We start from the raw sequence: 15,395 nt of genomic DNA on the forward strand, positions 1-15,395 counted from the left end.
AAAAATTTAGAACGATTTTCTTTTGAATAGCAATACATATTTTTAATAGATAATGAAAATATAATTCTATACCCCTGCAACCCCACCTGACCCCATTGTAAGGATGCGTATAACACGAAAACGAATATCAATACACGTAAGTCACTGTCTGATTTCCTTTTCAGTGTGAAGTAATAAATTTTTCAATTTTACACAAGAATTCTATGATAAATCTGACTTTTTTAAAAGTGTATTTAAAGTTTAACATTAAAATGCATTTCACATGTATAATAATGTCTCTGTATTTAAGCGACAAATTTACAAAACTTCAAATTATTTGTTTCTAAAATTAAAATGCGGACAATGACGATTTTTTTACACCTGTCATAGATTGAACTTAGAAAAAAATCAAAAATTGGCAATAAAAAACTATCAGACGCATATAATGTTGAAATAAAGTTTGCATTTTATCAAGGCAAATAATGACCTCATACAGGTCATTATTTTATGCCTATTACCATGTTTACTGGAGAAAAAAAAGTTTAAATATATAATGATCGAACGTCGTTTAGCTGTATTTGGTAAAACCTTTTGAATTTTTGGTACCCATGCTCCTCAAATTCGTACATGATTTGGCATTTAAAATATGTTTATTCGAGCGTCACTGATGAGATTTGTGTAGACGAAACGCGCGTCAATTTAAATTTCAATCCTGGTGATCCTTGATGAGTTAAATAACAGGAAACAGGTTAAAAAATAGTGTTCTTCTCATATATGTTATGATAGTATGATACTAAACCCCTAACGGGAAGGATTGTGCCTGATGTTCATATGATGAAATCATAATCTTTCAGTCAGATTAATTGAAGTCTGGAGCTGGCATGTCAGTTAACTGCTTGTAGTCTGTTGTTATTTATGTACTATTGTCATTTTGTTTATTTTCTTTGGTTACATCTTCTGACATCAGACTCGGACTTCTCTTGAACTGAATTTTAATGTGCGTATTGTTATACGTTTACTTTTCTACATTGGTTAGAGGTATAGGGGGAGGGTTGAGATCTCACAAACATGTTTAACCCCGCCGCAATTTAGAGCCTGTCTCAAACTATATTCAAAATTATCCTGGTATCCTCTCTGATATGATATTACATTTTTCCAAATATCCTTAAAGTCAGAACTACATTTACAGCAAATTAAGAATGAAAACGGGGATTGTGTCAATCACTGCCCGACCAAAGAGCACCGGCATTTGGTTTCAGCTATACTCTAACCTTAAACGGCACTAGTTCATCAAAAATTAACGTCACACTAAACATATAAATGACCCAAAATAAAAATTTGAAAAAAACCATACAAAACTAAGTATGGTCAGTGGTTTTTGACTTAGGACTTGCGCAAACAATAAGGCGTGGTTAATGATGTTTTGTGAGATCTCAGCCGTCCATCCAAACAAAGCAATATGCTCAGTAACACTTAGTCTAATAGAAGTCAAAATCTGATGTTAGAACTGTTACAGGAGAAACTAAGCAACATGACAATTATCAACATAAACTTACAAAGAACTTCTAGCAGTTACTGACATATCAGCTCCAGAATGCAATTACATTTCCACTTAAACCTTTATCCTAGGAAAAGCGGAAACAATTAATATCATGAAGACACTAAATCATGTGTTTTTCATGTTATATTTTTTACTCAATACTTTTAAATTAAAGCATTATAATTATCTAGATTAATAGAATCAAATACAAATCTTGATCAAAATCATGCAAATCCGGTAAAACAGCATTTACACGAGACAATGAAAAACCCATGTGTTTAACAGCGATGAACTTTATAATTCTTAACTCACCCAATGTGTAACAGAAAAATAGACTTAAAATAAGAAAAAAATATCTCTTAAAGATTGACATCAAATAAGGCTTTTATTTAATTATTTCAAGTACTGACTAGATGATGAATGGGTCTTTATATAACACTGTAATTTAATGTAACCTGTGACCAACAATATATCTTTTTTATGTATTAAAGGGGCCAACCCATTAAGTTGCGATACGTGGAATTCCATCAAAATCCTGATATGACCAACAATAGGATTTCGGTTTATTATCAATAAATTGATTCCGTGATATTAAAACTGTAATGAGATTTATTATAAGGATGACCGATATATCCTTTTTAATTATGATATGTACGACAAGGTTACATATAATAAATTATATCATTGGTCTGCAAAGTCAGTAGGCGGTAAAATCACTAGGAATATATCTCATCAATATATTCGAATTTTCAAAATTTTCGATTGTGTCATCGTTTTTTGTTTGTTCTTAGGTCTTCCATAAAAACAAATCTTTTCAAGAGCTTTGTTTGCAGAATAGACAGGTCGCACTATACTCTTGTCTGGATAATATAATTAAAGTCACATATTTCATTGGTTCGAGTCAAGTTGTCTTGCGTTTTGATTGCACAGAATTATAAATTCTTATTTGAAAATAAAGTCTAAAGAGCAATGTTTTCTAAATTTTACAGATTTTACGTAAACAGCTTGATTTTTGAAAACATATATATTTATTATAACATTTATAACATGTATAAAATATAGAGCAATTTATTAGTTTCTATTTCCTCGAAAAAAGATTAAAAAACACATTTAATTTATCTACCTTTGAAAATTGTACACTTACTTCTTCAAAATGTGTTCTTTATAAGCAAACAATAAGATTACAAATACACGATGTCCATGTACATACACATTTAACTCAAATTTTCTTTTCTATACGTAATTATATTCTTTATTCATATATACATAAAAATGAACTTACATCAATGTTTATTGTTATAAATGAATAAAAATTCAAATGTACTGCTAATAACTGGATTATGTTTGATGTGTTGTATTTGTTGTAATTCTTTCGATTTTTTTTTTGAAAAATAGAAGAAAAAATGATGTCCATAATAAGCAAAGTTATCCCTTCTATAGACTAGAGAGATGAAATAGCACAAGAAATAAGAGATTCAAATGATTGTTATTGAATTTTGTTACCAGTTAAAAATCATATATAAAGCGATTTGTTTTGAACATATATTTTAGTAAATATGTCTCTTTGTTTGTAAACAATATTATAGGTCAATAAAACAGTTGTTTTGCCTTGATTAAACTGTATGGCTACTTGGAAAAGCACATCCTATGTAAGTTTTATAAGTCAACAACACTGTTGCACTTAGTTTTAAGGCAATATTTACGACCAACAAAGTTAAAAAATATAAATAGAAAAAGTTTATTGTGTTGAATTACATGAACCTCACAAAATACCAAAGAAAATGTAACTAGGATCGTCATAAGGCTTTACAACTCACAAAAAGTAGCTTTTATATGAGTCAAAAAAGAAAAGAAAAAAAGATTTGAATTTTTTGAAACCCAGCAATCTGAAAATTTGTATTTTTGTCAAATTTGCAATATTTTTTTTTTACCTTAAATTGTAGACAAGAATTGACAATTCCGGTAAGTGCATGTGTCTTTATTTTGCAACCTTGTTATTAATCATATAATTATTATTGTAGCCAAATATACATCTGTCTGGATGACGCAGGCGTTATAAGGTGGGCATTATAAATACTGCTTTAATAAACAGACTACACAAAACAAATATAATGTCCATTTCCGCCATGTTTGTCTCTATGCTGTACATACTTGCCTCTATTGCAACGGGAAGAAACACTTAACTGATATTCTTTTTGTCATTTTGTATATCTATACTTATGTAATATGTACTATCATATAAATATCTTTTTTTGTGTGGGCTAACAAACTGCAATGGAAAAAGGCGTGTTTAATTTTGCTTTCAACAGTTTTGAACAAAATATTTTTTTTTAATTTTTCTGGTTTTGTTTACCTGTCCAAGGTTAGTGGATGGTTAAAAACAAGTATAACCCCGTCATATTGTGTTTGTGTTTGTGTCCAAAGTCAGAAGCCTGAATGATAGTGGTTGTCGTTTGTAGCTGTGTAACATATTTGTATTTCGTTCATTATTTTGTTCACAAATTATGCTGTTAGTTCCCCGTTTAAATTGTTTTACATTAATTTGTGGGCCTTTTATTACCGACTATGAGGTATTGACAATGCCAATGGGTGAAGGCCGTACGGTGACATTTGTGTTACGTATTATCTTGTGATGAAACTTCTCTTTTCGTAAATCATACAACATCATCTACTTAGTATTTTTTTGTAAGCGATGTTTTCCGTTATTTCTGAATGATAACAAATGAAAGGATTGTGTCTAACTAAGCCTCTACGACAAAATGTAAAATCACAAAGGGTAACTTTCAAGTAATTCAGGGGACTATTTATTATTTTTTTAAACTTGTGTTCGTCCGGATCAATTCTTTAAATGAAAAAAAATTGTCATTCTAAAAGAAATAACTGTATTTATATATTTATTTTGATAATATACAGTTGTGTTTCATTTTCGACATTTTTAAGTGTTTATCCTAAACACCCTCCTGAACTCCTGTCTAATTTCCGGTATTCTCCAAGCATAAATGAAAGGATTTGATAATGAGTTGATCAGAAATGGAAATAAAAGTATAATACGCATATGTAGTGTTAAAGGTGTGCTCGATGAAATCTCCATCCAATACGACACAACAAATGGTGATGTTAAAATGACAGTTTGGAAGGCAATAATCAGAGTTGTAAAAAATGCTCGAATTTCCCAAGACTTTTGCGGCTGTGTGTTGACATCTATGGATAGTGCCACATCTGTTGATGTCGTACAGAGGTTGGTGTTACTTTTTAAATCAATAATTCCTTTATTCAAGATCTCTTCTGGTACGCATATATTTGTCTGGGATACTTTATTTTCACAGTTTGAGTTGACACTCACATCTTCGAGTTGAATATCTATATCCTCTATAGTCATGACTGAAGTAGCATCTTCTCTTCTTTGGTATTGCTTGTTGTCAACAGAAGCGTTCTTCGATGACGACACTGAATTTCGTCCTATTATAAATATAGAAGACTGCACATGACAAGTATTGTTAAGCTCCCTTTTCTTAACTCTAATCGGTACAATTGTTCCTTTAAAAAATAATTTCCATATACGAAAACTAGTAATCGATGACATTATCAATAAAAGCAATATGACAACAGTTACTGGTGACATATTAACAATTATAAATATAAAAAACTTATCCCCGTATACAACTGGAGGTCTACAAATCTGCGTAAACTCTGTGCGAGGAGACAACATCGTTCCACAAAACGAAACTATAAGCACAACGCACAGAGATCCTCCTATGTATTTGTATTTGTTCTTATCAAATGTGTCCACTATTCCAAAGTTATACGAACTTACAACTAAATACCTTTGTAAACACAGAAGGAATATCAAACAATAGTTTGATTGCAAGCCAAAAACAATAATCAGTATTTGTAGAAGACAAGAATCAACGTTTTCATGTATATATATATTTTCTAATTCGCATGCTATAGACCCGTGTCTACAGGTGCGTTTTAAATGTCAATGAATGACATAAATATGTAACTACAGTAACTACATGTAACTTTGTATACAGATTACAACAACGAAAACTGCAAACTATAAATTTGGTGTGGTTTCGTGTGGTCTCTGAAAGGATAATAAGCACCGCCTGATCCACATGCAGCAATCGTTGTCTTGTTTGTGCAAGTACAAACCCGGTGATAAGTATAATTAAGTCAATGGAATTTGATGCGACTGTCATACAAGTGAGAGGTTTAGCTAGCTATAAAACCAGGTTCAATCCACCATTTGTTACATTAGAAAATGCCTGTACTAATCAGGAATATGACAGTTGTTATCCATTCGTTTGATGTGTTTGGACTTTTGATTTTGCCTTTTGATTTTTGATTTTCCTTTTTGAATTTTCCTCGGAGTTCAGTATTTTTGTGTTTTTACTTTTCACAAGGTAACATTCTACATAATTTAAATAAAAATGTGGTTATTCGTTTGCTACATAACAAAATAGGAACAGTACAGATTAGTTTCCAGACGGATTGAAGTCCTAAACATAAGGGTTCGTGTTCCTTGGTCTTTAGTTTTTTAGTTTAGTATGTTATGTCTTTTGTACTATCATTTGTCTGTTTGTCCTTTTATTTTTAGCCATGGCATTGTCAGTGTATTTTCAATCTTTGAGTTTGACTATCCCTCTGGTATCTTTCGTTCCTTTTTCATACCAATTTATTTAATTCATTATATTCCACATGAATGCTCAATCTGAAAATTGTGTAAAGCTATCAGAGAATGAAAAAATCTCATCTATGATGGAATAAATATTGAATTGTCATGAAAAAAAACTCTGGTTAGTTTTCGTGTAAATGGAGTTTCTAAAATAAAATTTATTTCTGCATCAAAATGTCTTATTTTGGAAAGGAAAAGAAAATATCTACCATTTGTAGCAATTAAAAGAGATTATATCAAATTTTATCAATGACTTTTTGATATTTTGTTGTAGTTTTTCAATGAAGACCTGACCAAACTTATTTGTTATATTGGCTAAGTGCAAATTTTGGAAAAAAAACACTTTTAAATCAATCAATGTTTTAATCTCACGAAAGGACACACTATAATAAGTTTTTGCCATTTTCCCGTGACCGGGAAAAAATGTAATTGCTCATTGGACAATGTTAGAATGTGTTTTTCAATTACAAATAGTGTTTTGCTCACGAATGCAAACGGGTAACAATTTTGATTTATTTAAGGTTTTTTTTTACTTACATTCATAGCGCTGTTGTGTTTCTTAGAATATCCTATATCTTTTTTCCTGAAATAAAAAACACTATCTCATTACGTTTTTTTAAATTTGTGCTTGAATATACGATGCATAATCTTGGGTATATATAAAAGTATATTATTTTATCCACATTTAATGTTGACATCATCAATATACTAATATCAGATATTTATCAAAATTTCTCCAGGTCAGCGTGCCTTTTTTCAAGCTACAGGTTGAGGTTGTGACAAAATGACAAACTGTGTATGGATTATACAGGGAAACAAACTTTATTATGTGATTAGAAATTAAACTAAACGATACAATTGCAAAATAAAATACGAGAAGATAGCTTTTAGAAAATACTTCATATATCAAAAGAAATGATATGGTCACTGTGCGTTTTTTCCAGGCTTATATACAAAATAGCAAAATGCTTTGTGGATTCTTTCAGACAATGTACCATTTTAGAGTTACCTCCCCTTAAATATGGCATTGAAAACCATTAACAAACAATCAGAAAATATCTTCACTTGTTTATATACACCTTATATTAGTGGCATAACATCTTGTCCACTAGTTAATTGTTTTCTGTTTAGTATCTATAATACTAAAATTACGAGGTCCAATTGGTTAGCCGTCATCACGTGAAAACGACGAATCAAAGAATTCAACTTTATATATAACTAATATAGTACAGAGGTGTAGATTGAAAATGACACCACTCCAGGCCTTTTCGTTTTCCACGTAATTAATATATTGCCAATAATTAAGAACTTCCGGGTCGAGTCCGATACCGATACCAATAGTATATTCACCTGTTACCCATTACCTTTATATATATGTACGTTCTGCATCTGACAGGCGTACCACCAAACGGTGTATTCAGGATTAATATGCTAAATAGTATTACACGGGTCATAATCACAGGGTTGACACTACTTAATTGTCAAATTGTTACCTATTGTTGTATTTTAATCAGTAAGACTTTCTAAGATAACAATACGAATACTAAAAATCTGAACTAAATTAAGGCGTATAGATACAGTTTTCAATTTGTTAACGGACATGACGTAAAACAGCGAATCAAATAATTCCACTTTATTTATATCTAATATAGGACAATGCTGTTGATTAAAAAATACTCCATTCCAGGACCTTTTGTTTTCCAAATAATTAATATTACCAATAATTGATGAGTTCCAGTTCGACGGGTTCAAACAGAAAGATTTGAAAGCAGAGAAAACTGTGTATCTTATAATCGCAATGACTTTATCAAATGACAATACTAATACTAAAATAAGGCTTGCGCATAGTTATATATACTGTAATTTAGTCACGGACCCGGGATATCACGGGTGTGTTCTAGTAAAAGTTATATAAAGATCCATTTTAATTGTTACATCTTGTGGTCAATTTTATTTGGCAATCGCAAATGGCATTCAGCAGGGTTAAAGAACACCTGTGTGCGACCTGTTAGTCAAATGCGTTTTGTTTAAATATACTTTTTCACTTTTTTGTTTTTTTGGAAAATGTTGTATGTGCTGTTTTAGACCCTTCTTCAACGAAATTTGTTTTACATGCACACGTATAAAAATTGCGGTCTTTATTCAACGCAATCATAGGTTTGAACGTAGTTTTCAATTTAAACTTGTTTATAGATATATATATATATAAGTCATCTGATGAATTTGTTCTTTTAACTGCAAATTCAAATTATTAATCTGCATTCCTGCATCAAATTTTGCTAACTTGATTAACAATTTAAACCTTAATTTTTTTTTATTATTTTTTCAATCGAAGAGGGTGAAAGACACCAATATCATCTAAAGAGCATTGATACAATGTATATAATAACACACTTGTGATAGAACACTCTTTGAGAAGATGCATTTGCAATATATTAAAAATTGAGAAATGAAATGGGGAATATATCATAGAGACAACAACCCGACCAAAGAGCAGACAATATATGTAGTCCACGAATGGATCCTAAACGCAGCGAGAAACGTATCCGGAGATGTGTGTACTAGGTCAGTGCAAAAGGAAACAGCACTTAACTCCATATCATATAAATGAAATAAATGGAGAGTTGTCTCATAGGCACTCAAACTACATCTTCCTATATATAAAAAAATAAATGATGATCTCGACTTAGGACAGGTGCAAAAAAGTGGCTGATTAAACATTTATATCTATAGCCAATGTTGAATAAAGACAAACATAGCAATACGCACAGTAAAAATCAGTTGGAAAGAAGTCCGAGTCCGATGTCACAATAGGTAACAAAAGAAACTAAACAACATGACATTGATACATAATTATCAAAGATTGAAGACTTATTTTCGTATTTATTTTCATCGTAGTATTTTTTGAGATTTTCTTTTTAGGAAACGCGGGGAACATCCTTGTCAGTTTTTTCTTTATATTCTTTGTATTCGTCATTCAATAAACCCGGTATTCAAACAGTTTTTGATGACGAAGCATGATTTGCGTTTTGAAAATGCATTGCTACGTAACTTCATTCATTATATTTTACAATAACGTTTTGATTATCTAGGTTTATGGACACTGAATTCGAAATAACCGGTTTTTTTTCGATAGGCAACATTTCTTTTTTTTTTTTACACCTGATTAAAAGTACATGAAAATTATTATTTTTCTACAAATTAAGAATGCAAAACAAATTTGATTAAATATTGAGGAAACTTTACCCATGGCATATTAATTCACTGAGAACTAACATTTAGATTTAAAATAAAATTAGGTAATTGTGGTTTTAAAACTTATAGTGGAAACCATTTCTGACAAGCGTTCACTTTAATTTAGTACGTCCTTTGTAGTACTGTCTTATTGAAATTATGGTCTTAATATAACCATCATTGTTTTTGCTACGTAAAACTGTCGGCATTAAATCAATACATTATAGCTCTCGCATTACACTATGTTGTGCATTTCATTAGTTTCCATTCCCTCGATTATGGATTCTAAAAAACATTAAAATTGTTTGCTCTATCTTTGGAATTATTCTGTAACTTCTTTTGAAAATTTATATTATTATCAATCATTATAATTACAAAAATTAGCATTGCTTTAAATCAGAGAAATGACAATATAAACGCCAAATACGGTTCACGGTCAATAATAAGATACTACATGTATTAAGCTATTACAAAAAATTAATAAGTACAAATGCATATGCAAAATGTGCTTTTAAAAAATGTTTAGGTCCATAAGACGCTTATTTTGTATTTTACCGCGGAGAAAAGGTGGTTTATCAGTTTTAAGCCAACATGTATAATAGTCATTTTGTTTATTTTTTTGGTTACATCTTCTGACATCAGACTCGGACTTCTCTTGAATTGAATATTAAATGTACGTTTTGTTATGCGTTTACTTTTCTACATTGGCTAGAGGTATAGGGGGAGGGTTTAGATCTCATAAACATGTTTAACCCCGCCGCGGGTTGATAGATTATATACAATAATATTCACACAAGTAAAAAGAAACATAGCACGTGTAAGAAATAAAAAAACGTATCAAAATGAATTTGCAAAAGCCAGGGTGTAACACAAATAACAGACTGAATATAACAGAAAGAAATTCCCAAAACATTCAATGCTTTTGATAAAATTAGACTTACCTCACATTTATACAAGGGTTGACTAAATAATAAGTGTGTCTTTATTTCAATACTCTACACCTTTGATCATGTAATTATCTGAATTAATGAGGTAGGCGTTAACAGGTGACAATTAGAAGTAATTATTGGATATAATGAAGTGACAACATTAACAAAAGTGTTTCTATAGACCCTGTTCGCGCTTAAACAGAATAGCCTGTGACACTAATTAACTACTTATCAATAATGTATTTTTGTGTTTGTTTACATGTATCTATATATCTATGGAGGGAATACCGTATTAATATCTATTTTTTCAGGCTTACACACTGTTTGGTCACTTTTGTACAACAGCTACTTTTCATTTCGTCGTTTGGTTGTTGTCCAATTGGTGCACACCAAACAAAGCATGTTGAACAGAGGATCAAGTGATCAGTCTATTAGAGTTTCTTAATAGACAACGTATTTGTTGAATTTGGAGGAATACTTTTTCAACAAATTGTCGGCATTGCTAAGGGAACACACTGTGCGCCTCTCAATGCCGACCCTTTCTATTTCGAAATGAGTCAGAGTTCCGTCAGACAATTGCCAATAACAAGAAGATATTTTAATACCAAATGAAGATGTATTAATGATGTTATTTTTATTAACAATCCAAAATTTTCTCACAGTATTCCATTAATTTATCAACAGAACTAGACATTAAAAAAAACCAACAGACACGGCTTTATTCGCCTCATTTTTAAACTTACGTGGCCATCTTAGTACCAGCATCTAGAACACAAGAAACTGTTTAAAATTTTGAAATGATCGATTACCTCCACCTTAGAAGCAGTATACCAACTATGGTTTGGAACATCGGTTTCACAGATGCTTGTAGATATGTTAATGATGTCATAAAATGAGCGTAATCTGTGGAGCAAGATCTGATTACCCTTCCGGAGTATCCGAGATCACCTTAAGTGTTTTAGTGAGGTTTGTGTTGCCCTGTCTTTCCTTTTCTATGTTATGTTTTGCGTATTATTGTTTGTCATTTTATTATTAAGTCATTGCCTAGCAGTTTCTTTTCTTTTAATGAGTTCGAATGTTCTTGTGCTATATTTTGCCTCATTGTTGTGTTGTATCGTAGGTTATTTGTTTATCTAAGTGTTAACACTAGTGGTGATTCAATGTGGCAAAACTTTTAGGAATTTTGGTCCTCAATGAACTTCAACTTCGTACTTTAGTTTGGCCTTTTTAACTTTTTTGGAATCGAGCGTCACTGATGAGTCTTTTTGTAGACGAAACGCCCGTCTGGCGTATATACAAAATTTAGTTATGGTATCTATATTGAGTTTATTTACTACCACTGGGTCGATGCCACTGCTGGTGGAGATTTATTTCCCCGAGGGTATCACCAGCCCAGTAGTCAGCACTGTTGTACTGACATGAATGATCATTGATATGGGTATATTTATAAATTAACTGTTAACAAAATTTTGAATTTTTGAAATACTAAGGATTTTCTACCTTAGGCATAGATTACCTTAGCTGTCTTTGGCTAAACTTTTAGGAATTTTAGTCTTCAATGCTCTTCAACTTCGTACTTTAGTTTGGCCTTTTTAACTTTTTTGGATTCGAGCATCACTGACGAGTCTGTTTGTTGACGAATCCTGCGCCTGGCGTATATACAAATTTAGTCCTGGTATCTATGATGAGTTTATTCACAAACATAACATGCATATAAGTAAGGAAATGTGGTATATAAAGGCAACAGTAGTATACCGCTGTTCAAAACTCATAAATCCATGGACAAAAAACAAAATCGGGGTAACAAACTAAAACCGAGGGAAACGCATTAAATATAAGAGGAGAACAACGACACAACACCGAAACGGACCAAGCAACAGACAAAACACCACGAGAATAAAAATTATAACATCAAAACCAAATACATGAATTTGGGATCGACAAGTACCGTGCCACGTCTTATCTCCAAAATAAGAGAAAACACAAACGACTCAACGTTAAAATGCAACACACACAGAAACAAACAATATTATAACAATGGCCATCTTCCTGACTTGGTACATGACACTTTTAAAGGGGAATAAAAGTGGTGGGTTGAACCTGGTTTTATGGCATGCCAAACCTCGCACTTTAATGGCAAAGTTAAATATAACATTGAAATGACAACATAATATTATAGGACTACAATACAAATAAAAAGGAGAACATATTAGACAAAGAAAAGCATGATTAATAGATAACAAAAAGCATCAGGTTTAAAATTCAATACGCCAAAAACGCGTCTTGTCCACACAGGACTCACCAGTGACGCCCAGATATAAAAGATCGAAAGTGAAAAAAGTACAAAGTTGTACAGCACTGAAGATAAAAAGTTGAAAAGGTTTTGCCAAACGGCATTGTTTGTATGCCCGGGATAGGAACATTCTTATTATATAGAACAATTCATGCTATTGCAAACAGTAAATTTTATCAAATGAATATGAAAGAGATATACATAATGAAACTGAAGTATTAACTAATTACAGAAAACTAAACCCGAATACATAACGCCCAGATATACAAGATCGAAAGTGAAAAAAGTACAAAGTTGTACAGCACTGAAGATCAAAAGGTTTTGCCAAATACGGCACTGTTTTTTATGCCCGGGATAGAACGATTCATGCTATTGCAAACAGTAAATTTAAACAAATGAATGTGCAAGATATATTCATAATGAAAATGAAGTATTAACTTATTACAGAAAACTAAACCCGAATACATGATGCCAAGTTCAATACAGCATAGACACACCAGAATCAGTCCAGGCGTCAACGCAATTAAAAAAAAATGACGTCACATACGATGGCGAAAAGGCAAACGTTATGCCACATTTGAATTTTTGAAATTTAGAAACAGCATGACGTCACACATGAAAAACTATAATTTAAAAGTGAGCTAGAATTAGGATTGCTTTAAGCTTATATTAGAACTAAATACTGATAATTCATTAAAGCAAAATGCATATTGCAATACTTATTAATAGCAATTAACTGTAATATATATATGTCCAGTTTGTTATGAATCCAACTTCAAACGTAATTAATCGTACAAAATTAAATATAATTAATAAAGGCGGTGATGAATTTTTCTATCCGTAACACCTAAATATAATAAAAAGACAGACAAGTACAGAAACACGCCTTATAGTAATACGAATTCACATTCAGCAAAACAGTCACAATCGGGTATAAGTCACGTTTGGTAATTAAAAGATTAGACGACATAATGACAAACCACAATCTACCATGTGGTAAAAATGTCCTTAGCTAGTTTGGTTAAAGAGACATCATATGGATCCACCAATTCGTGATGGTGTCCATAAAATTTACGGAGTGTCAATTTTAATCTGTCCTTCTCATAACTTTGTTGGAGCAGTTTCTGCGTAAGGAGCACACTCCTGTATATGAAGTCCGTATAGTGTGAACAAGCACGTGAATAACGTATCAATTGTGATATGTAAACACTATACGAAGGGGCAGAGGGTATGTTACTGCTAAGAAATGGGAAATTGATAATTGGGAAGTTGAAATCGTCCCGTTTATCATAGATTTTCGTGTAAAGTCGTCCATCTACGTCAATATTTAGGAAAAGATCAAGGTATGAAGCAGTCCTTCTAGTATCAGTAGTATCCTTAATTTCAAGTTCACTAGGATATATGAGATGTAAATATTGGCTGAAGTATGGGTTGTTCAATGATAAAACATCATCAATATATCGGAAAGTAAAATTAAAGAATTTCGAAAGGTGCTTTTTCTTTTTGTCTTTTAGAAGGTTCTGAATAAATTCTGCTTCATACGAATACAAAAACAAATCAGCCAACAGGGATGCACAATTAGTACCCATTGGAATACCGACTGTCTGTTGAAATATAAATCCTCCAAACTCAACAAATATATTGTCGATCCAAAAGATCAGCATTTTAATAATATCATCTTCAGTATATTTTCTGGAAGATTCAGTGTGATTCTTTACAAAATATGAATTATTGTATCCCAAAACAAGAAATGTGTATCTACGATTCCCATTTTTACAGAAAAAGCTCTGTTTTATGAGATGGTGAAGTCGGTCTTTCAACTGAGCATGGGGAATAGTAGTGTATAGCGTAGAAAAATCAAAAGTTTTTATGTTGCTGCAAAATTGCAAAGATTGTGATCGAAGGTTAAGCAGTAGATCTTTCGAATTTTTGAGAATCCACATCTGATTAACACCACTGGTAGAATATATCTCCTCACAATATTTTTGCAGCCCATCTTTAACTGTAGAAAGAATAGTAGTCAATACTTTAGATAGATGTTTAGTCGAACATTTTGAAGACCCAGCTATGTGTCGTTCTTTATATGGAGTTTTGTGTAATTTAGGTATCCAGTATAATGAGGGCAAGTTTTCTTCGTTTTCTTTGATGTTGATACCAAAAGAAAGAAGGACAGATTCATGATTTTGTAAAATTTCATCCCTGGTAAATGATGTTAAAGAATATGTAGGATTACCAGTAGTTTTATCAATTCCAAGCTCTGTAGCGAGACATTGCAAATAATGTTTTTTACATATGAAGACAATATTATTGGAGGCTTTATCTGCCGGAAAAACGACATATTTGTCATGCAAAGAGGATAAAGCATCCACAACCTCCGGATTCTTGAAAGGGTTAGAAACTCTAGTACTCATATTACATCGTAGTTTTTGTATCCGCCTCTGAATGCATGATCGAATAGCTTTGATCCATTCAGACAAAGTGTCCAGTTTCGTCTGGTTCGCGCTTTACACATTTTCTTGCATAGTCCTCAACTGCATCCATCAGTAACTTAAAATTCTTTTTCCAGTTGATGGGTGGGGGATTCTATACTTTGATCCCTTGGCTAGCAACTCTCTTAGTTGTTCATTGGTAACAATACCAAGGTCACCCGTAATAATATGACCAGCTGGACTATAATTGTATTGAGAAGATGCACATGAGTATAATTGTCAAATATTGTTGATACATACCATTGATTAAATA

Source organism: Mytilus trossulus, chromosome 10 (genome assembly GCF_036588685.1).
Source record: "Mytilus trossulus isolate FHL-02 chromosome 10, PNRI_Mtr1.1.1.hap1, whole genome shotgun sequence".
Classification (NCBI taxonomy): Eukaryota; Metazoa; Mollusca; class Bivalvia; order Mytilida; family Mytilidae; genus Mytilus; species Mytilus trossulus.